The 23,045-nt window shown below is 45.7% G+C and overlaps 1 protein-coding gene across 3 annotated transcripts in view; it reads left to right on the top strand.

Moving 5' to 3' along the window:
• DAG1 (dystroglycan 1) overlaps positions 1-23,045 on the top strand; it is an 89,219-nt gene that overhangs the window by 8,064 nt on the left and 58,110 nt on the right. The window contains exon 1 of one of the 3 annotated variants that reach the window (XM_087955032.1): positions 7,584-7,605. The exons of the other annotated variants lie outside the window; for them this stretch is intronic. The gene's annotated coding sequence lies outside the window, so the exon portion shown is untranslated. Of the gene's footprint in view, positions 1-7,583; positions 7,606-23,045 lie in introns of those variants that run through there. 3 annotated transcript variants of the gene reach the window in all.

Raw genomic sequence — 23,045 nt, 5'->3', positions numbered from 1 at the left:
GCCAGTAATAAGGATCTGTCTAGCTATGCTAAAGTTTTAAGTTTGCTTTTTAAAGATATGCTTATATTAAGTTAATAAGTAAATTTGCGTAAGTTACTGTTCCAGTCTGACTGTGGGAATATCTCTTGGGCCACTTTCATATTTTATGAGCATATAATTTTCATTTATAATATATAGTTGAAGCTAATTGCAAGGGAGTATGTGTTGCAGTGAAAACAAAGAATCCTGTGGATAAACATTATTCAAGTTGTTATGATATATTTTTTATCAGAAACATGGAATATTAACTTGAATGTTAAAAACAGTTTCCTCTATCAAGTATTAAATCCTTATGCTAAGAAAGGAGGAAAGTGTTAAATTGGAACAGTACAGTAGATGAACATATTTGTTCCTGGCATGAAACATCTGACTTCTAAAACATGAGTAAAATATAGCTTAGATTGTATAGTGTCAAGCAAAGTTATTCCTCCTCCTGAGAATTTTTATTCTGATTTCAGTATGCAGTCAAAAGATTTGTTTAGAATTTTGGGTAGAAAACAGACATCCTGAAATTGATCAGAATTAATTCAATTAATTTCTAGAGTTCTGATATGGATTTCCCTCCACCATATTTAACATTTGTTTTTTAATAATTAAAGTCAATGCTTTATATATTAGTATTCTTTGTGGAGAGTTTAAAAGTTTTCCTCCTTTTTTAAAATGAAGCAATAGTGAAATATATTGTTTTCTGATAGTTATCTTGGGATTGGATGCTATTTGACACATTGCAGGGGCTTTGTAGAAACATAGGATTAGAAAGGAACCTTGGAAGTCTTCAGTCCCCCGCTCCAATCCAGGGTAAGAATCCTCATATCATCTCATGTAAACATCTGTCCAATATTTACTTGAAAATCTCAACTAATAGAGCACCCGGAACACCAGAAGGTAGGATGTTGCATTGCTCAGTAGTTCTCACAATTAAGAAATTTCTCCTTATTTTAAGTTTGGATCTCTCTCTGTAAAACTTTTCATCCATTAGTTTTCATCTACCCTTGGATGTTGTGGAGAATAATCCACAACCTCTTCTCTGTGACAGGCCTTTGACTGCTATCATATAGCTTTAGGCTACATGTATTGAGTATGGTGGTTCAGCCAATTGCAAATCCATCTGACAGTGGGACCTCTATCCTGTATTGTTCTGCTTTATCAAGGAGACTGTGGTGAGCTTTATTAACTGCTTTACTAACTATGTCATAGCCTTGGTATAGAGTCAGACTCTGAGGGAGAGGAGGAACAGCCAGACAGGGAGTGGAGGTGTGGCTCCGGAGTTTGTGAAGGAGGCTGGGGAAGGGCAGAGGCCTGCTGGGCAGTCAGAGGAAGAATCAGGGCCATCCCCTCTTCATTCTAGGTCATGCAGGGAAGAAGTGAGAAGGAAACAACTTGGCTTACAAGAGAGGAAGCAGCCATGATCCCCCTCATTAGTTGCAGCTGAGGAGAATAGTATATAAGAGAGATAGTTACAACACAGCATTGTCAGAAGCAAAGTGTGTTTTATTTTGGGCTGAAGTTATCTTGGTTGGTGTCCTTCCAACAGACTGTGCCTTGTTATCTCCTTGAAGTTGGTAATTACTTATCCTGGTCCGTTGTGGAATTTCTTTCATTGTAGTTTGTTTGGGTTTTTTTATTTCACCTCTATCTGCTCATTAAGTTCGGACTGTATTGCTTTCTTTTAAAGACTATTTTTGAATAAGTTTTATTTCCAACTGAGAATTATTGAACAGTGGGGCCAAGTTGGTGGCATTAAAGGACATATATTTACATTTTGGATTTTGTTACATTTGTGTTACATTGTCATCACACTCTAAGCATACCACATATACAGGTTTCCTTTGGTGTACTATTTGTAAAAAGAAAAAAAAAGATTTGTATGGGGCAATTTGTTTTTAACAAACTTATGTTGAACTAAAATATTGTGCATTTGGTCAGTGACCAGCAAAATTGAAATATGCAATACAGAAGTAAAATCAAATGGGTGAGATAAAGTACTAGCATAACAAAGGTTCTCTATGATAAAAACATAGCATATAACGACTATACTGATGTGTTAATTACCCATGCAAGTGTAAATCTAAAATATTGCAATTTATGAGTTAAAAATACATATCACTTAAAACAAGATAGCTAACATATAATGTAATTTGTGTAATGTATAAAAATATAACATAGTAAACAATAAAAACTGGTTATTTCTGTAACCAATTATGCCTTATTTTCATCACAGCAATACAGAATTTGGATATTGCAGGAGTGATAAATATAGCTGAAGGTTCTGAGATAAAAGTCTTTTACAACTTTTTAAAATTTAAATTGTATATCCACAATTACTGTTCTCCTCCATGCTGCATCAAGAGCCCAGGATGGGTTGACTCCTTCCTATGACGTCATTTAGCTGAGTCTGTACTAAGATATAAAAGCCAGCCCCCGGGAGAGACCCCAGCTTTTGACTCAGCTCCTTTCAGTCAGTAGCTGTGTCTCTGAAAGCTTCTCTTAGATAACACTCACCAGCGATCTTCAGTGCCGTTTTCCTCCTTTCAAGTAGCTCCCAGGATCTGGCAGTGCTTCCAGGAGAGCAGGGCTCTCTCTCTCTCCTGCAGTGAGAGCAGCTGGCGCTGTTCGGCAGTTGGCAGCGGGACCTCCTCACGCCTGCGGTTTGGCGTGTAAGCGATCGCAACGATAACAGCCAGCCAGCTAGTTCTACAGAGCACTCACGCATCTTCAGTACCATTTTCTGCTTCAGCAGCTCCCAGGATCTGGGCAGCTGCTCTTCCAGGAGAGCAGGGCTCTCTCTCCTGCAGTGGTGGGAGCAGTGTTGCCAGAGTGCTGTTCAGGCAAGTTGGGCAGCGTCTGTAGACCTCCCCACACCTGCAGTTTGAGCGGTCGTAAAAAGTGATTGGCAAACCGATACCAGCGTCAGCCAGCTGATCGTGTGGCCAGTGGCTGCCCTTTCCTTTGCTGACTTCACTCGGGGCTCTTTATAGCCTAAGGAGAGATTCTTCGATCTTGGAGCCTGTTTCCCATAGTCAGCGGTCATCTTGGATTGAAGCCTTCCACCACGAGGTGAGCGGCTGTATTTTAAGCCCGGGGGCCATTTATACCCTAAGGGGCTTAATACAAAAAATTTACAGTTTCTTTCCATCGTAAGAGCCTTTATTCTTCAAATGGAGCAAGATAAGGGTCAGGCAGAGCTTTCCCCCCCAGTGGAACAGTCTCTTAAGCCCAATAAGAGAAAAAGTCATAGGCAACGCACCCAATCAGTCCAGAGGGAGGTGGATGCTAAAATCAAAGCTAAGGCTCTAGCCCCTTAGAAGGTAACTCAGGCTGAATTGAGGGCAGAAGAGCGCAGACATGCAGCCCTAGAGAGGCAGTTCAACAGAACTATTCAACAGAATGGAGTGCAACTACAGCATGTTTCAGGTGATACCCGTGGGCCGCAGCTAAGCCCTCCTAGGGAGGAGAAGTTATGAGCGTTTCCATCCTCCATCCTGGTCTCCTGAGGCCTTCGCAGTACAATCAGATCCTCAGGATCTAAGCAGATCTGGGCCTTATTTCCAACAGGCTTCTGGGCCCTATGCTCCTCCCCCTCCCTCCAGGCCTTGAACCTCTTCTCAATCTAGGCCTGAAACCACCTTCACTCCCACTCTACCTTTGAGCATAGACCAGGGTATATCCAAGATGTTGTCTCTTTGGCCATTAGGCAGGGATTGGCTGAAGGCTTCAAGCAAATCCTTCGACCTCTGGAAGGGTTCAGGCCCTTCTCCCTTCTCAATCTATAAGTTCCTTGCCTCATCACCCTGATTTACACAGGCCCCTGGACCTCAGGGTCCATTCTTCTCTACCAGAATGGGAGGAGGTTGATGAGGAGGGAAGGGCTTCTCCATCTGAACACAGTTACTCCTCTCATTCAGAACAAGAAGAAGGCGAGACCTTTGACCAAAATCTTTCAGAGGAAGAGGACTCTTGCCCAGAGCAGACATCCTCTGCATTGGTCTTCAATCCTCCTCTCTTCAGGCCATTACTCAGCAAGGCCTTGGTCACTGCCAAGCTGTCGCCAGAGGAAGTGGCTCCCGAGCCACAAGGAATTCCCTCTAGCCAGGGAGACTCACTCTTCTCCAAAGCCTGTAGTGCATGCAGGGGTTTTTGCCTTCTCCCACTTTGTTCCTGGACATGGTCAAGGAACAGTGCGCTTCTCCTTCGGCAGGTCCTCGCCCATCTTCTCTGGATAAGCGTTTCTACAACATCAGCGCAGCCCTGGACAATGCCCTGGCAGTGCCTTCTATTGACATTCCGGTTCTGGCCTCATTTTCATCTCCTGGCACTTTCACGTGGGCATCCATATGATGGCTGCACCAACTCCAGATTAGATTGCCTACATCTGACCTTCGGTCTCACCAAGGCCTTAATAAGATTATCGCAGATGCCACTCTCAATTCTGCCGAATTTGTATCTAGGGCCATGGCATCTTCAGTAGCAGCAAGAAGACTGTTATGGCTCAGAAATTGGTAGGCGGAGTCACACCATAAATGGAAGCTGGCTTCAGTTCCATTCGCAGGAGATAAGCTTTTTGGCGATGCTCTGGAACCTTATCTCATAGAAACCAGAGATAAACGTAAAATTCTCTCTGCCTCTGGGAAGAGAGCTGACTATCGCCCAGCTCCTTATACTGGTAAACAGCCCTTTCGGAAGGGTGGGGGTCGTTCCTTCCGTCGCTCTAAGTAATCCCTCGTTCTCCCCTCCCATTGGAGGTCGCCTAGCCTTCTTTGCCTCCAATGGGAGGAGTCAACAGCGGATGCCTACGTGCTCAGCACTATTAGGTCAGGATTACAATTGGACTTCCTAATGCCACCCCCAAAATTTTTTTGATCTGTCCTGTCTCTCGGGACATTTCAAGGCAAGACCTCATGAATCAGGCCATTCAACTCCTTGAAATCCAAGCTATTCAAACCTATTCCCCCCTCTCAATGGGGATGTGGCTTACTCTTGCCTTTTCATCATTCCCAAAGCCTCAGGGAGGGTAGCGAACCATCCTGGATCTAAAATTTCTTAACCAATTTGTAAAATACAGGCAATTTAAAGTGCAGACTCTGCATTCTATTGTAGAGAGCGTTCGGGAGGGCAATCTCCTCTCTTCCATTGATCTCATGGAGGCTTCCTCCACATCCCCATTTGGCCTCATCATCGCCAGTTTCTCCATTTCTGTTATCAGAATACCCATTGCCAGTATCGAGCACTTCCCTTCAGCCTCTCATGGGCTTCAAGGGTCTTCATGAAGGTTCTGGCAGCATTGATGACATCTCTGCTTTCTGTTCCAGTGAGGATCCAATGCTACTTGGACAACATTTTGATTCTGTCCTCTTCCATCCATGCAGCCCGTCGGGATCTGCAAATTACCCTGTCATATCTCCAGAGCCACAGATTTTTCCACTCCCGTCCACTCCAGTGCTTCCTGCTTCCCTACCAACGGGCAGGAACCAGCCACTCATCCATCAAGGTCCTGCTCCCTCCACAAATCCAGAGATCTCTCAATTGGTGGTGTTCCCCGTTAATCTGGAAAGGACTCCTTTTCAGGGTCCCAGACAGGCTAGTGATAACCACCGATGCCAGCCTCCTGGGTTGGGGTTCCCATATGCAGGGCCAGATAGCTCAGGACCTTGGTCCAGGTCATAGCAGGCCCTTCCCTTCCCCTCTGGCTAGAGCTCAGAGCCATTTTTCTAGCGCTCAAGCATTTCAGGCACTCAATGACCAGCTCTCATGTTCTAGACCTTATGGACAACATGGCCGCCATGGCTCATGTCAACTGGCAAGGGGGGACGAGGTCCAGAGCCCTCAAGGGAGAGGCTCTATGGTTGGGGTTATGGGCAGAGCAACACCTGTTGTCGATCTCGGTGGACCACATCTCCGGGGTCGACAACTCCCAGGCCGACTGATTCAGCCAGAGCCTAGTCGACCAGGTAGAATGGTCCATTCCTCCGTCTCTATTCAGGGACTTTTCCCTCAGATTCGGAACGCCGGAGGTGGATCTCTTCTCCATTCCTCAAATCGCCCAGGTCACCAGATTCTTCACCAGGTTCCTTGCCAGGGAATGGAGGGGACCAATGCCCCTTGGTGCAGATGACCCAAAAATCTCCTCTATGTCTTTCCCCCGCTCCCCATCATTCCGGCAGTAATTCGGAAGATGTTGGAGGAACGAGCGAAGCTCCTCCTCCTGGCACCCTATTGACCAAGGACGCCCTGGTTTGCGGACCTGGTCAACTTATCGGTGGCTTCTCCTTGGAGGATCCCAGCCCATCTAATCTCCCTTCATCAGGGGATTCTGCTCCACCCGGACGGCCCCAGTGGCTCAAGCTGACCATGTGGCACTTGAGCGGCAGCGGCTAGAGGTGGCTGATCTTCCTGAAAGGGTCGTCATCACTATCCTGGCATCTCACAAACCTTATACAAGGCACATCTATGATGCCACCTGGAAGGCCCTTTCCCGATGGTGCCTTAGGGAGGGTCTCTCTCCTGCTTTAGTCCAGTTGGCACAGGTTCTTAGCTTCCTTCAGCATGATCTGGAGAAAGGTTTGGCCCCCAACACCTTACGCAGGTAGGTTGAGGCCCTCTCCTCGGTTCTTTCATGGGGTTCGTATCCTTCCTTATCCCATCACACTTCAGTCAGGAGGTTTTTGAAAGGGGCTTCCATCCTGCACCCACCGGTGGTTCACAGGTATCCTTCCTGGGACCTTCATGTGGTCCTTAATGCCCTTACAAAGCCCCCCTTTGGACCCCTTAGAACATTGTCCGTTTCCTGACTCTGAAGGTAGTGTTCCCCGTTTCCATCACTTCAGCCAGGCGGGTATCCGAGCTCGCTGCTCTTTCCATCAGACAGGACCTTTGTTCCTTTTATGATGATAGGGTTGTCCTCAGTCTGGACCCCTCATTTATTCCAAGGGTTAACACCTGTTTCACAGGTCCCAGGTCATTATGCTGCCTGGCTTCTGCCCCCTCCCGCCCCATGACTTAGAGCAGCAGTGGCACACGCTAGATGTAGGTAGGGCTCTTAGAATATACATTGTGCACTTCCTCCTTCAGGAAGTCGGAAGCCATTTTGTTTCCTTTTCCCTTCTCACTTGGGGCACAAGGCCTCTTCTCCTACTATTACCAGGTGGGTCAGATCTTGCATTGAGCAGGCCTACAAAGCTGCGGCCCTTCCGGTTCCTCGAGATCTGACAGCGCACTCTACCAGAAACGCAGCCACTTCGGCTGCCTGGGCAACCCAAGCACCCTTGGAGGAGATCTGTCGTGCGGCCATGTGGACATCTCCATCTCCTTTCATCAGATACTACCGTCTGGACGTCTTTGCCTCGACAACTGCAACCTTCAGCAGACGGGTGCTTCAACAAGTGGTTCAACAGTCAGTGTGATGAGCCGGACGAGGACCCACCCGTGGACATGCAAGCTTTGGTATGTCCCATCCTGGGCTCTCAATGCAGCATGGAGGAGAATGGGTGTTGGTAGAAGTTACCGTGAACGCCCTTTCTATCTTTGCTGCGAGAGAGCCCAGCCCCTCCTTTGATTCGTCCGGAGAGGGTAAGTCATATTTCTGTATTCATTTGTGCTTTCAGAGACACCTTTCAGTCTGTCAAGTATCTTCGCCAAAGCTGGGGTCTCTCCCGGGGGCTGGCTTTTATATCTTAGTACAGACTCAGCTAAATGACGTCATAGGAAGGAGTCAACCCATCCTGGGCTCTCTCGCAGCATAGATAGAAAGGGCGTTCAGGGTAACTTTTACCAATGCCCATTCTCTTAAAGATTTTTTTAAATTGTTTATACCATGTTTGAAATATTCCCAAAATGTCCACTTTAAAATATTTTTGAACTTTTGATAGAGATGTGTTGTAGGTTTTAATTCTGACATGGGATTCCATCAGGAAAAAAGCAACTCTGATGCCTTTGAGGCTCCCAAATTGCCTTATCTGTATTATTTCATTGGAACATGCTTAAACTGAAGATACCAACATGTGGTGAATTGGGAAGACCAGAGTGAACTTGAAGATGGGCAAAATCCTTTAAAATATTTATTACATAGTAGTTGATTTAAAGGCATGATTCCAATTTCTGCCTGAGCTTTCCAATAGTAGATTCCTCCCCCAAAGTATTAGATATTTACGAGTTTCATTATTAGAACACATTTTATATTTCAATATGGCCCAAAGATATTTCATTGCTTGTACTCCTGGAAATAAAAGGCCTTTTCTGCTATGTGTTGTTTCGTATGTTTGCCATGACTGCAAAGGAAATAAATAACTTTCCAACTTAGCCTTGATTCATAAGTTTCTTCAACACCCAGGGATGCTTGGTTTAGACCAGGGGTCGCTAACCTTTTGGACCTCAGGGACTACCAAACTCATAATTTTAAATCCCAGGGACCACTAACCAGTTCTGTGGGTGTGGCCTAATTTGTGGGTGTGGTCTGGTGGTCATGTGACTGGCTGGGCATGGCTTGTATATAAATATTATAAATATTTATATAAATATTGAAGTTTTTATAAAAAAAGAGCAACTTTTACGCAAAATCAGGCAAAGCAGGCAAGCAGATTGAGTTGCTCACAAAATCACAGATTCATTCAGAAATCTATCTATTTGACATTGGCTAGCTCAGTCTGTCACATAAAATTTACTTGCAAGCAAACTCACAAAATTAACTCACAACACACCATGTATGAAAATATTGAATTTTTCTATTAAAAAAGAGCAACTTTTACCCAAAATCAGGCAAAGCAGGCAGGCAGATTGAGTTGCTCACAGAATCATTCAGTGATCTATCTATCTGCCAGCTCAGTTTCTCAAATTTGCTTGTGAGTCTGCACTGAATAACAGAACCTTCAGTCCTCTGTTTTTAAGCACAGCCGAAGATCTAAAGACTAGCTTAGAAAGCAAGAAATCCAACCATTTCCTGCTTCCTAGCTAATCTAAATCTCTCGGCACAGCAGAACAGATGATGGTTGGAAAAAGGGAAAATAGCAATTTTAGCAGGCAAGTTTGCCAGGTAAGGAGTGAGTGGGCAGGGAGGGTTCCCGCAGGCCATGTGGGCAGTTTTTAATAGATTTCTTAAGCTGGTAACACTTCGATCTTTCTGCATCAACACAAAATGCAGTACTGTAAAAGGAAAGTAAATGAAGAAATTGTCTCTGATGCTAATATTCAACTTCATAAAATTATTTGGATCAGAAAATTCTAGCTTAGGTTTTTTTCAACCAATTTCTATGTGCAAAAATATTGAAATGTGTTCTCTCCCCTTGCATTCTGAAGTAAAACATCTTCAGAAAAACTAAATGTATTGTTGGGAATTGAAGTACTTGAGAATGATTGGGCTAGTTGTTGCAGACTGGATAACATGTAACTTGGTATCAGTTAATGGGCCGCATAAATAATGAAGTTCATTGTCCCAGTTGTAAAGGGCAGAGCTAAATACTGTTACTTTTAAACCACAGATACTCTGATTTTATAGAGTGGCACAACAATATGATTTGTGCAAAAAAATAAAAACCTTCAAGTGCAGAATTCAAACACTTTTCCTATACAATATTAGCTTTTCTTTATATATTTGTCTTTCCTGCACAGTTTTATCAGACCCAGTGATTAGTAATGCTTTTTATTCAAAATACATAAATAAGGATTAAAATATGGGATGAAATATAGCACTTGATTTTAAAGAATTCATTAACATTCCAAACTATTTCAAGACCTTTGTTCTCGGGACAAAAGGTGATAAAATAGAACTGTGCATTTCTGACAGTTAAAACCCCACTTCTTAGATTACATTTTTGACAGATATCCTCAACTTATTAGAGATTGACTGTAGATTTGATTTTAATCTAAATATTTCACTAAAATACCTAACATTGTTACCCAAGACAGTTAACATTCTTGCCACCAACTCTTTTGGTGTTCGTTAAAATACTTCCTTCAGAACATGAATAACAATATGTCTCATTAGACTGCTTGCTTTTATTTGTTTTAGGAACATTTGACTTATGTCCAAATACTTCATTTACGATCCCTGTTGCTGAATTATGTAGATTCTAGATGACTCTTTTCAGTAGCTAAACTTACTATATTTTTTCATTTCTAACTCATGCAAAACTTAATAGCCAAGATACATGACCATATCACAAGAAAATTGCTTCTTGTTTACAAAGCACATGACACTACTAATTTGTGTCTTGAGTTGATAAATAGATAGCTTATGAATCCCAGTGTGGAAAACAGTGGTTTCACTAGCAGATCAAATAAATATCTTTTGGATGTTTAGAATAGAATAACAAAGTTGGAAGGGACTTTGGAGGTCTTCTAGTCCAATTTCCTGCTTAGGCAGGAAACCCTACACCACTTCAGACAAATGGTTATCCAATCTCTTCTTTAAAACTTCCAGTGTTGGAGAGTTTACAACTTCTGGAGATAAGTTGTTCCATTTTGTTCTAACTGTCAGGAAATTTATCCTTAGTTCTAAGTTGCTTCTCTCCTTGAGAATCCACCCATTGCTTCTTGTCCTGCCCTCAGGTGCTTTGGAAAATAGCTTGACTTGAATAGTTTGAAAGAGCTATGGTGGTTAGAATGCAGTATTGCAGGCTAACGCTGCCCACTGCCAGGAGTTTGATCCTCACCAGCTCAAGGTTGACTCAGCCTTCCATCCTTCCAAGGTCAGTAAAATGAGGATCCATATTGTTGGGGGCAATATGCTGACTCTAAACCGCTTAGAGAGGGCTGTAAGGCAATATGAAGCAGAACATAAATCTAAGTGCTATTGCTATTGAAGCACTTGACCTTGATAAAGAATTCTGTCTGCATTCTGTGTGGAATATGGATGTTACTTGATTAGAAGAAATTCATGGAATTTTAAACGAAACTTAAAACTGGCTTTTCAATATTTTTTATCCTTTAGAATTCTTCATAGTTGAACTACAGCCTTCATTATAGTTAGGTGTTGTTTTTGTTTTGTACTTAAAATATCTAGATTCAGATGTAAGTTCAAACTATAAACAACATTGGAAATGAGGTGCAAGCTATTTTTTTCTTGATTTATACCCTGTATTTATACCGGTACAGCATTCAAGCAATCAGCAGGCAAAAAGAAGGGAAAACCAGCTAAAATCATTTAAAACAGCAGTTAAAATAATCCAGTTTAATCCAACTTGGCAAAGTTGAGATGAACATCAAAGCTTTTCTTAGTCAACAGTGGCTTTCACCTTGATCTTTCCTTGAAAAATAAGTAGTCACAATTGATAATCATGAAACTTAATGTATAGGTGGTCCTCAACCCATGACCACAATTGAGCCCAAAATTTCTGTTGCTAAGAGGGACATTAAGTGAATTTTAGCCCATTTTAAGACCTTTCTTGCTGTAGTTGTTAAGTGAATCACTGCAGTTAAGTTAGTAACATGGTTGTGAAGTGAATCTGGTGTCCCCACTGACTTTGCTTGTCAGAAGGTAGCAAAATGTGATCACATGACCCTGGGACACTGCAGTGGACATAAACATGAGTCAGTTGCCAAACATCTGAATTTTGATTGCATGACCATGGGAATACGTAAGTGTGAAAAATGGTCATAAGTCACTTTTTCCAGTATTGTCATAACTCTGTATGGTTACTAAATGAACTGTTGCAAGTTGAAGATCATCTGCCTTTTGAATTAGTGGATTGATTCTTAGCTGAGCCCAACATTTTAAGGCATATGAATCTATATTAGAAATTTTTCAGTGTTTCATATCTTATTAGACAGTACAGAAAATCCCCAGTACTTGTTAGGGATCATTAGAAAGTCTTTTATTTGGAGAAATAAGTCCTAACTGAGGTGATGAAAAGTGATGATGAGGCTAAGGACCAAAATTTATACAATCAGGCTTCTGTCTTATAGCTTTGAAGTGATGTAAAACACATTTGCAAAGTACATTCATAGTGAAACACTTGTTCCATTTACAAGCCCCCTCCCCCCATCACCCACTCATTGAAAAGGAATTAGCTTTATTACCATGACTCTGGAAAGTTATTGTACTTGTTAGATTGAAACTTTTTGGAGTCTCACTATGAGATTCTATACATTTTTGCAAAGGTTATTATTGTCAGGTACTTCTCTTGCTCAGGAATTACTAAATCCACTGGGTGTTTGATTCATATTTTTGAATAATTTTTATATAGAAAATCTTCTATTAGTTGAGGGGGAAATGAAAAAAAAGGGGTGTTCTGTACTGTAAACTTTTTGTGTGGAGGGCTTGGTCAACGTTTCCTTTCAGTTTGATACCTTCTTGATAATATAGTGTTCATTTTACAAATTGTAATCTATAATATATATATTTTTGAATGTATTTTATCTTAAAGCAGGGTTCATAGCATAGCCCTGTATCTAACATATAAATATGAATTAAGAAACCAATTCTCCAGAAGTTGGATGTTATGCATCATTATTCAGCTCTTTGGCAATTAATGACCATTTCCTCATGTTCCAAGATGAAATTTTGTTTAGATTTACTCCTATTAAAACATCATATGATTAATCAGGCTTTTGGCTCTAGGGCTGTTTTGCCAATTTTTTATTGACTTGGACAAGATTTTTTTTTATATTTTTAAAATCATGCCTTTATTATTTTTATAAATAACTGAAGATGGCAAACATATACTCTTTTCTTCTCTTATTGTCCCCATAACAACACATCTGTTGTTATGTTGGGAGTGGTGGGCTGAGAGTGATTGAACCAAAGTGATTCAATGTTTCAGGCCTAGGACAGAACTACAACTCATAGCCTCCTTGTTTTTAGCCTTGTGCCTTTACCATTAGATCAGTGTTACATTGCAGACATGCATTTAAACAGCATCTTAACACTTGCAAATAGTCTAAAATTCTCTTAGAGTATTGCAGCTCCAGAGGGTCCTGGATGAAACAGATTATCTGGACTCCTTCCAGTTGGGTTTCAGACCCAGTTTGGGACAGAAATATAATAGGTGTTTCTGCTGTCCTTGACCTCTTGGTGAATTTTGATACCATTGACAATTGTATCTTATTGAGCTGGCTTCAGGACTGGGGGCTGGAAGGCACAGTTTTGCACTGGTTCGATTCCTTTCTCCTCCATGCTGCTGCGAGAGCCCAGGATGGGTATGACTTCTGATGACATCATCAAGCTGGGTCCGTCTAGTATAAAAGTAGCAGCCTGTGGGAGAAACCCCTCAGCTTTGACTCAGCTTCTTTCGATGACCATAAGCTGGTGTCTCTGAAAGCAGTTTAGTTAGCAGCAAAAGCGAAAGCTATCTTCATCATTGGCATAGCTGTGCCTTCAGGAGAGTGGGGCTCCACTCTCCTGCACCGCCTAGGATTCGGCCGTTTTTTTCAACCGAGGGAGACTGTAAGTAGGGAGTAACCCTTGATCCTCCCCCACAGTCTTCCCTCAGCGATTTCAGCCGCCACCATCGTAAAGATCGCATTGGCGATAAAAGCACCTCTCAGCTGATTGTAAATTTTCACTTTATTGCCGTTCGGTGCTGTTTACAGCCTAAGGAGCGATTTAAGTCCTGCGTAGCCTGTAGCTCTTGTGAGCGGCCAATTTGGAGGCTTCTTCAACCGCATGTGGTGAGCAGCCATTTTGAAAGCTTCTTCTAAAGAAAGTAGCAAGCGGCCATTTTAGGTGGCATCATCCCCCAAAGGCCAGCTTCTACTATTCGTAAGCTCCTATTCAGGCTACTGCATAGACAACACATAGTGAGGATCATTCTCCTTCGAGCCGCTCGGAGCATCCAGAGACTGGGATGTGCTTCCGAGTCCTCTTCTTGCAGGCTGAGCTTTAGATGAGAAACGCTCCGCCCCTCACGTGACATCGCGGAGCGCCTCCCCAGTCTTTTGCTCAGCCTCGAAGAGTCAGGCTGTGTGTTAGAGAGCTCCTTGGCTGATCGCAGATTTCCTTCCTATTTCACTTTCTGATAAGGTTTGCCTTCTTTCTCCTCCTGCGCAAAGGGTCTGGACTTAAGGGAAAATTTTCCCTCGTCCCTGAGACAAGCTGCGGGCTCGCAGCGTGTTTAGCGCTACCCCCCATCCTTATCAGATCGTCGCTGCCTCCGCGTTGCCTCGTGGCACGCGTTGTTTTCCTTTCATTTACTGCTGGATTCCCCCACCCCAAACGCCGACCGGGAGGGTTATTGCCCCTAAGGCCCTAGGCGTGCCGAGCTGACCGGCAAAGCCCTCCTTTTCCGTCCCGAAGGCGTCCCGACGGTTCAGCTCGCATGTCGCCATTTTGGCTCCGCCTCGTGGTCGGGCGCCTTTTTTCTGGTTCTAGCTGCGGTGAATTAGAGCCCCAGGCCTTGGGTCAAAGCTTTGCTGCCCATTTCTTTCTACCTGGCTCGCTCTTTTATCTTAGTTGGCCTCCCGCAGTCCGTTTCGGGCGAAGTTGCAGCCCCCTCCGGTTTTGTTTCTCTTGTCTGGAGGCCTGCTGCCAGAGGCCCTCTCTTCTACATAGGCCTCAGGCGTTTATTTGACTGATCCGGCCTGTACTGAGATACCAGTTACTGCTACTGTTCGAGAATAAAAGGAATATATTTGCAAAATAATAATAATAATAATTTCTGTTTTTTGTACAGTAATAATTTTTTTTCATAGATATATAGACATTTACGGATAACCTGTATATATATTGCGTAAAAAAAAAAAAAAAAGAGAAAAAGATAAAAGAACAAACAAAAAGAAATCAAAGGAATTACAAATAGAGTATCTATTTTTCCTGTACATACTATATTATTCAGATACCTTACTGTTATCTCTGTACACTACAAATTCCAAAAGGGGAGAGGGCCAGCTTCACCTTCACCCGGCCTCATCCAGGCCTATTCTGGGCGAGCCAACCGCCTTTGCTAGTATTGTTACAAACACTGGCAGGCGGACGTAAAGAATAAGGTCAAGCTGGCCACTGCTCCCATTACGGGAGACAAACTGTTTGGCCCAGCTTTGGAACCACTGCTGGTCGAGGGCCGCAGTAAGAGAAAGTATTTGCCCTCCCTTTTTCGAAGATCGGAGACCAGGGCCCCAGCCCTTTCGGAGGAGCTTCCCCGCCCCTTCTACCAACCCCCTTCCCGCCCAGATACCCTAGACCTCCTTCCTTCCGGTCCCAGGACCGCTCGGACCCGGGTGACAGAACCAGACGCGGTGGCGGCTACAAGAGACCATTCCGGGATCGGGAGGAAGGCCCTACCGTAGAAGGTAGATCCTCTTCCTCCCTCCCCATTGGCAGCCGCCTCAGCCACTTCGCCGCCCAATGGGACATATCCACCTCCGATGCATGGGTTAGGGACACAATCAGGTTTGGTCTCGCCCTGGAGTTCAGGTCCGCCCCCTGATTGTTTTATCCCATCCCCCTCCTCAAGGGATCCTCCAAACGGGCTCTAATGGATGCAGCCATCCATCATCTTCTTGACATCCAGGCCATTCAACCTGTCCCTCCGGCCCAGAAGGGAAAGGGTTTTTACTCCCATCTCTTTGTGGTGCCCAAACACTCTGGGGGTTGAGAGCCATCCTAGACTTGAAACGGCTCAACCGTCACCTCATCCAGCGTAGATTCAAGATGCACACCTTGCAATCAATTCTCTTAGGCACCAGGCGGGAGACTGGTTATCTTCCATAGATCTGTCGGAGGCATACCTCCACATTCCAATCAGGCCCTCCCATTACAAATTCCTCAGGTTCTGCCATAATAACCTTCATTATCAATACGTGGCCCTACCCTTCGGTCTGGCTTCGGCCCCCGGACCTTCACCAAGGTCCTGGCGGCCCTGGCGGCCCATCTCAGGACCGTTCCCGTCCGCCTCCACTGCTACTTGGGCGATATTCTTATTCTCCCGTCCAAATCCCAGGCAGTCAGGGATACCAGGGTCACCCTCTCCGCCTTACGGGCACACGGTTTTCTAGTCAATTGGCAAAAGAGCCAACTTACCCCTTCTACTCGAATTAACCACTTGGGGGCCATAATTGATTCGGTGTCACAGAGAGTTTTCCTCTCTCCGGAGAGGTTCCTTAGCATTCAAGCCCTGGTCAATCAGATCAGGCGTTCAAGGAGGGTGGCCTTGTTGGACCTCTCTAAATTGTTGGGCAAAATGGTATCATGCATCTCCATTATTCCCTGGGCTCGTCTACACAGCAGATCCCTCCAATGGTTCCTGCTCCCGTTCCAACGATCCGGAAGAATCAACTCGAGGTCAAGGTCAGGGTCCCTCCAAAGGTCCTCACGTCTCTTCTCTGGTGGACCAATCCCGGCGTCAACAGAGGCCACCTATTCGCGGAACCTCAGCGACTCACCGTCACTACGGACGCAAGCCTATCCGGTTGGGGCGCTCATCTCGACTCGATCTCTGCACAGGGCAAATGGTCGCTGACCGAGCAGGGTGCAGCATCAATTGGCTAGAGCTTCACGCCGTCCTTCTGGCCCTGCGCAGCTTTCCTCAGATCCGCCAATCATCACGTTCGTGCTCACGGACAACGTCACGGCCAAGGCCCATATCAACAAGCAAGGGGGCACCCAGTCCATCCAGCTAATGAGGGAAGCCGAGCGCCTTTGCCGCTGGGCAGAATCCAACCTCCTATCTTTAAAAGCCGAACACATCTCCGGAGTAGACAATACTCAGGCGGACTGGCTGAGCAGGGCCACGGTGGACCAGGCGGAATGGCGTCTCCATCCATCCCTTTCGAGGAAGCGTCCAGAATATTCGGCCTTCCGGTGGTGGACCTCTTCGCTCCCCGACCAACACTCAGCTTCCATGGTTCTTCTCCCGGTATCCGTCTCACAGGTCGGAGAATCACAACGCTCTGCGTTGCCCATGGCCCCCAGGGCTCCTATATGCCTTCCCTCCGCTCCCGTTAGTTCCCAGAGTAGTTCAAAAACTCATTCAGGAGAGGGCAGAACTTCTCCTGGTGGCCCCCTATTGGCCCAGGCGACCGTGGTTTGCGGATCTCCGCATCTTATCAGTAGCGCCCCCATGGAGGATCCCCGGACAAGGTCTCCCTCTCTCAGGGGCCCCTTCTGCATCCGGAGCCTCAATGGCTCCAGTTAGCCGTCTGGAGGTTGAGCGGATCCGTCTGACTTCTGAGAATCTTTCAACTCAAGTCATCGACACTATTTTGGCCGCCAGGCGTCCTTCCACCACAATTTATGATGCCACTTGGAAAGGGTTCTGCAAGTGGTGTGGCGGGTCTCAGGTTAATCCCCTCTCTCCCTCGGTGGCACAGATCCTGGAATTTCTTCAGGAGGGTCTTCGCAAGGGGCTCGCACCTAACACCCTGAGACGGCAAGTTTCTGCTCTCTCAACCGTGGTCTCCTGTGATAACTACGGTTCCCTTTCTCACCACCCCAGGGTTAGATCTTTCCTTAGGGCGCCACCAACCTGTGCCCTCCTACCGTTCAGGTTCCCCACATGGGACCTCAACAAGGTCCTCGTTTCTCTTACACGTCCCCGTTCGAGCCTTTGAGGAGTCATCCCTGCAGTTTCTCACCTTCAAGGTAGTTTTTCTAGTAGCTATTACTTCTGCTCGTCGAGTTTCGGAATTAGCAGCTCTGTCAGTCAGGAGCGATCTATGCGTGTTCCACGCAGACCGGTGGTCCTTCGTCCCGACCCTACCTTTCTACCCAAAGTTAACTCTCCCTTCCATAGGTCACAGGAACTGATTTTACCAAATTTCTGCCCCAGGCCCTCCAGGGGCAGGGAGGTCCTCTGGCACACCCTAGATGTTAGAAGGGCCTTGCGTATTTATATTAAGCGCACTCAATCCATGCGAAGGTCGGAATCCCTCTTCCTATCCTTTCAACCCAGGTCAATGGGGCTTAGGTTTCCCCTTCCACCATCAGTCGCTGGATCAGGGCTACTATTGCGAGGTGCTACCTTTCCCATTCTCTGCCCGCTCCGGGTGGGATAACCGCCCATTCCACCAGAAGTGCAGCCACCTCGGGCGGCCTGGGCCACGCAAGCCCCCATCGCTGACATTTGTCGGGCGGCCACCTGGACCTCCCGTCCCGTTTATCAGACATTACAGAATAGATTCGTACGCCTCAGCGGAGGCCTCTTTTGGCCGACGGGTCTTACAGAGGGTCATCAGTGATCCGGAGGGGCCTTCGGACCAGACGGAGTCCCACCGTAGGACAGCCCAGCTTTGGTATGTCCCAGTCTCTGGATGCTCCGAGCGGCTCGAAGGAGAATGGGCGTTGGTTCTTACCTGATACGCCCTTCTCGGCGAGCCGCAAGGAGCATCCAGCCCCACCCTAATTTCTCCGTCTGGTGGGGACTCTTTCTTCAGCCAAGGAGCCAATAGTAGATTAGAAAGAATCAATAACCTCTCTTCTCGTTATCGCAAAAACTGGGGGAGAGCCCGCGATGTCACGTGAGGGGCGGAGCGTTTCCTCATCTAAAGCTCAGCCTGCAAGAAGAGGACTCGGAAGCACATCCCAGTCTCTGGATGCTCCTTGCGGCTCGCCGAGAAGGGGCGTATCAGGTAAGAACCAACGCCCACTTCCAGCACCTTTGTGTCTGTTTATGCATACTATGGATCAAGACAAGACCCACACAGAGCCTTCAGGCCTGATCTCTCAAGGCCCCCAAGCTGGCAAAAGAAAGAGAATGAGACAACGCTCCCAGTCTGTTCAAAGGGAGGTGGCAGCCAAGATTAGGGCCAAAGCATTGGGCTCTAAGAAAACATCCCAAGCCGAATTAAAGGCAGAGAAACGAAGGCATGCAGCCTTACAAAGGCAGTTCAACAAAACTATTGAGCCAAATGAGGGGTCAACTACAACAGGCTTCCCAACCAGCCAATCCTCTAGTTGTTCAGCCAGCTACTTCTAGAGAGAGGGAAGATACCTCAGCTCCTCTTAGCCACCTCCAATCCTGGTCCCCAGAGCAACCTGAAATCCATCCAGGACCTCAAGACTTGAGCAGGTCATGTCCCAACTTCTCCCAGACTCCTTGGGATCTTTCTTCTTCATCTATCCCATCCGTGGCCCAAAGCAGCTCTCGATCAAGACCAGAGGCCACTTTTATTCCAACAGCAGCAGGTCTTCGGCCCCCGGATCCTCCATCAAGTGGCATATCTTCTGATAGCAACGAAGTAGTCTCCTTAGCCATCAAACAGGGTCTGGTAGAAGGGCTTCAACACATCTTCAGTCCTTCAGACAGACCTCAGCCTTCCTTCCCGGCTTTTCCTCTTGTGCAGAGATTCCCCAAAGGGGACTATCTCGCCGTGTAGAACAAAGGGTACAACTTACCTATGCGGAAGGAGTGGACCTCACTCAGGGAGAGTATGAGGAATCATCTGAGCGCTGCCCCTTCCCTGATTCTGATCTGGAAGAGGGAGAAATCTGGGACCCCAACCTCTCGGAGGAAGAGGAAGATCTGAGGCCTGATCAGCCTCCTTTGGCTTCTGTATTCAAATCCACTTTATTCAAACCTCTCCTACACAAGGCACTAACAGCCCAGTTGTCAGTGGAGGAAATTGCCCCCGATCCTCAAGTAGTACTATCGGGGCATGGGGATTCCCTCTTCTCCAAACCCATTGTTCATTGGAGGTCCTTCCTTCCTACGCCTCCACAAGGCAGACGGGTTCTTCAGCGAGTGGTGTCTACTTCAGAGTGAGAGACCGGACGAGGACATCAAGGCTTTGGTATGTCCCATCCTGGGCTCTCGCAGAAGCATGGAGGAAAATGGGCATTGGTAAATTTACCTGAGAACGCCCTTTTCTATCTATGCTGCTAAGAGAGCCCAGCCCCTCCCTTGTTGCGTCCAGATTGTGGTGAGGTATGTTATGGTTCACGATTCTGTTTTGGCTTTCAGAAACACTCACTAAAGTCTGTCAAGTATCTTCGCCAAAGCTGGGGGGTTTCTCCCACAGGCTGCTACTTTTATACTAGACGGACCCAGCTTGATGATGTCATCAGGAGGAGTCATACCCATCCTGGGCTCTCTAGCAGCATAGATAGAAAGGGCGTTCTCAGGTAAATTTACCAACGCTCATTCTCCAAGACTGGTCCCAATTGGTGTTGATAAGGAGGAAGAATTTCAGTCCATGACCTCTCCTTCGTGAGGTGCCATAGCCTTGGTGTTCTCTCTGCTTCTTTGTAACAATGAAACTGCTGGGTGAGATTATCTTACATTATGTGATGAGGTATTTTTGATATGCTGATGATTCTCAACTATATATCTCTGTTCTGAGTGACCCAAGAAATTCTGTGGTTGCCTTGCGGTGCTTGGAGTCTGTGAGTATCTGGAGTGGGGGGGCAACAGGTTTCAGCTGAATCCTGGTATGATGGTGTTGGCTGTTGGTGTATAGAGTCTCAGCATTTGGAAGTTTTATCAGTTTTTCTTCTGGATGCACTAGGCCCGACAGATGCAATGCACAACTTGGGTTGGGGGGGGGATCCTCCTACCTAGACTCATTATTCCTACTATAAGAGCAAGTGGCTTTGTAATAGGAGGACCTTTACATGATGTTTTGTTGTGTGTCACTTGTGCCTTTTCCTGGATTATGAGGCCTTGTGCTCAGTCACTCATGCCCTGGTCATCTCCTGTTTGAATTACTGCAATCTGCTTTACATGGGGCTAACCTTGAAGACTATTCAGAAGGTGCCACAGGTACACAATGCACATAGTCTTAGTACTCCTAAGATGCTGCACATAGCACTATTGTTACACATGCTGTTTTGGTTGCTTATTTCCTTCCAGGTCCAATTCAAGGTGTTGCTTATTACCTTTAAAGCCCTTTATGGCATGGGGTTATCTAAGGAATGGTTTCACCCCAATGGTATCTGCCTGCCCCACTCAATCCAGCAGATCACCGAGTTTTGGCTGGCAGGTTCTAGAAGAGTGGTAGACCAGGCTAGGAGCCAGGCGCTCTATGTTGGAGGTGGCTGGTGGATTAACAAAGAAGATGATACCACTGTACTGATCTTGCCTTTTTTTTACTTCTTCTCTCTTTACTTAATGTTTTTAAAATATTTATATTTATTTTAATTTTTAGCCTCCCGGAGTCGCTTTGCAGTGTGAGATCGGTGGGATATAAATTTAAATAAACAACTTGCTTCAAGCATCAAAAGAGGTGTCAATATTGTTGAGAGTTATTCCCGGACAAGAGACAGTTTAGTAAAGTAGTACATTTCAGTTGGCTACCAGGAAAATATTTCTAAATGTAAGAACTGTTCAGTAATAGAACTCTACTTCACTAAAAATGTTTAAGTAACACTTAGTAGCAGTTTGCTTGGATTTGTAGTAGTGGATTTCTGCATGGACAGGATTTATTTTAGGTAATCTTCAACATGCCTTCCAGGCATTTCATTCTCCTGAGAGCCGTTCGGATCATCCAGAGAGTGGGAGGTGCTTCAGTCTACGTCGTTGATGGCTGAGCTCAATCACTGAGGAACGCTCCGCCCTCCATCACGTGGCTCTCTTGCGTTCCCCAGTTTGCGCTCAGCCGTCGTCAAGTTAGGCTGTGCATTTCTCACTCCTTGGCCGATCCAAGACTTGCTCTCAGGTTTGAATCTATTTATAGAAAAAAAAAAACAAGTTATTTCCTTAGCCTTCTGGCGCAGGACTGGGGATTTAAGGGGAGCGTTTCTTTCGCCCCAGGGGGTTGTAGAACAGGCGACTTTCGCGCTTCGGCGCTAATCCCCCAATTTGATCTCTTGCCTGCCGTTTCTCTCGCTGCGCTTGCAGCAGCTTTACTGATCGCACTGATAAGTGCTGCTGGTATTCCCCCCCACCGCAAACGCCGCTCGCCCTAAGAAGGGGCGAAAACTTACTGCTTGGCTTCCTCGGCCTCTTTTAAGGCCGGAGAAGTAAAAAACTTCATTGCCCTGAGCAGCCCGGGACTTTAGAAACGTGGGCGATCGCCTCTAGGGCGCCACCACGTGGCGGGCGCCATCTTTAAAAAAAAAAAAAAAAAAAAAGATTGAGGCCTCATAGCGCTGCGAAGTAACCGGCCCTAGCACAGGCCTCTCAGCCTGTAGGGCCTTTGCTAATTGGTACAATTTAGTAATTGTTGGCTTCCCGCAGCACGCTCAGGGCAAGTGATTGCAGCCTATCCCTCCCGGTTGTTGCCTGGGAGCTCCAGCTGCCAGAGGCCTCTCTTCCAGCCTCAGGCGTTTAATTCGGATAATTGGCAATCTTTCATTAATAGAGTAATAATAATAATATTTATAATTACAATAATAATAATTATAATAATAATAATATTAATAATAATCATATATTACTAATAATAATATTAGAACAAGAATATTAACAATAGTTCTAATTCTAATAGACATTGGAATATCTGCCTGTATGCAGGTCTAGATATTTCCTCATATATAGGTTTATATTTATACTCACATATAAATAGACCTGAGTGAGTTTATTCCTGTAATTTTTTTCTTATTGATATTGTACCTTAGCATTCCAAGTCTCATTGGATTGTTATCCTGCTTGTGCAGATAAGTATTAAGAATTATTTCAACATCTTTATTACAGAATTTATACATCTAAATTCCAAAAGGGGTGTGGGCCAGCTGAAAGGACACCGACCTTTGTTGTAGGTCGAACCCTTGGCGAGCCAACCGCCTTTAACTGTATTACTGTCCTTTCTTGTACAATGGCAGATGACATTCCCACCAAAGGCCCTTCTTTGAAGGCCAAATCCAAATCCTACCACCTGCGCAAACAGGCTAAGGAAACTCCTAAGGAAACACCTAAAGAGACCTCTAAGGCTTCTCAGAGAGACGCCCTACGACGTCACAGGGCTCTCGAGAGGAATTTGACAGGAGGTCCAGAGAGACTCAACCGGTACTTCCAGCACCCTCCGCTCCTTCTACCTCCAGACACCCCCCTCCAGATTGTTTTTCCGTCTCCAGGCGCAGCCCATCCCAGGGACACCAGGCTCCCGGCCCATCAACCAGACAACCTCCTGAAGCTACTTTCACGCCCACGGCCGCTGGTCTTCGCCAGGAGGAGGCCCCCTCATCCGAGATCCCTGTGCACATACAG

This window comes from Notechis scutatus, chromosome 2 (genome assembly GCF_049901735.1).
Source record: "Notechis scutatus isolate UNSWTSFEM ecotype Mainland chromosome 2, rNotScu1.2, whole genome shotgun sequence".
Lineage (NCBI taxonomy): Eukaryota > Metazoa > Chordata > Lepidosauria > Squamata > Elapidae > Notechis > Notechis scutatus.
Note: the sequence above shows the minus strand (reverse complement) of the source record. Positions and strands in the feature narration are given on the sequence as shown.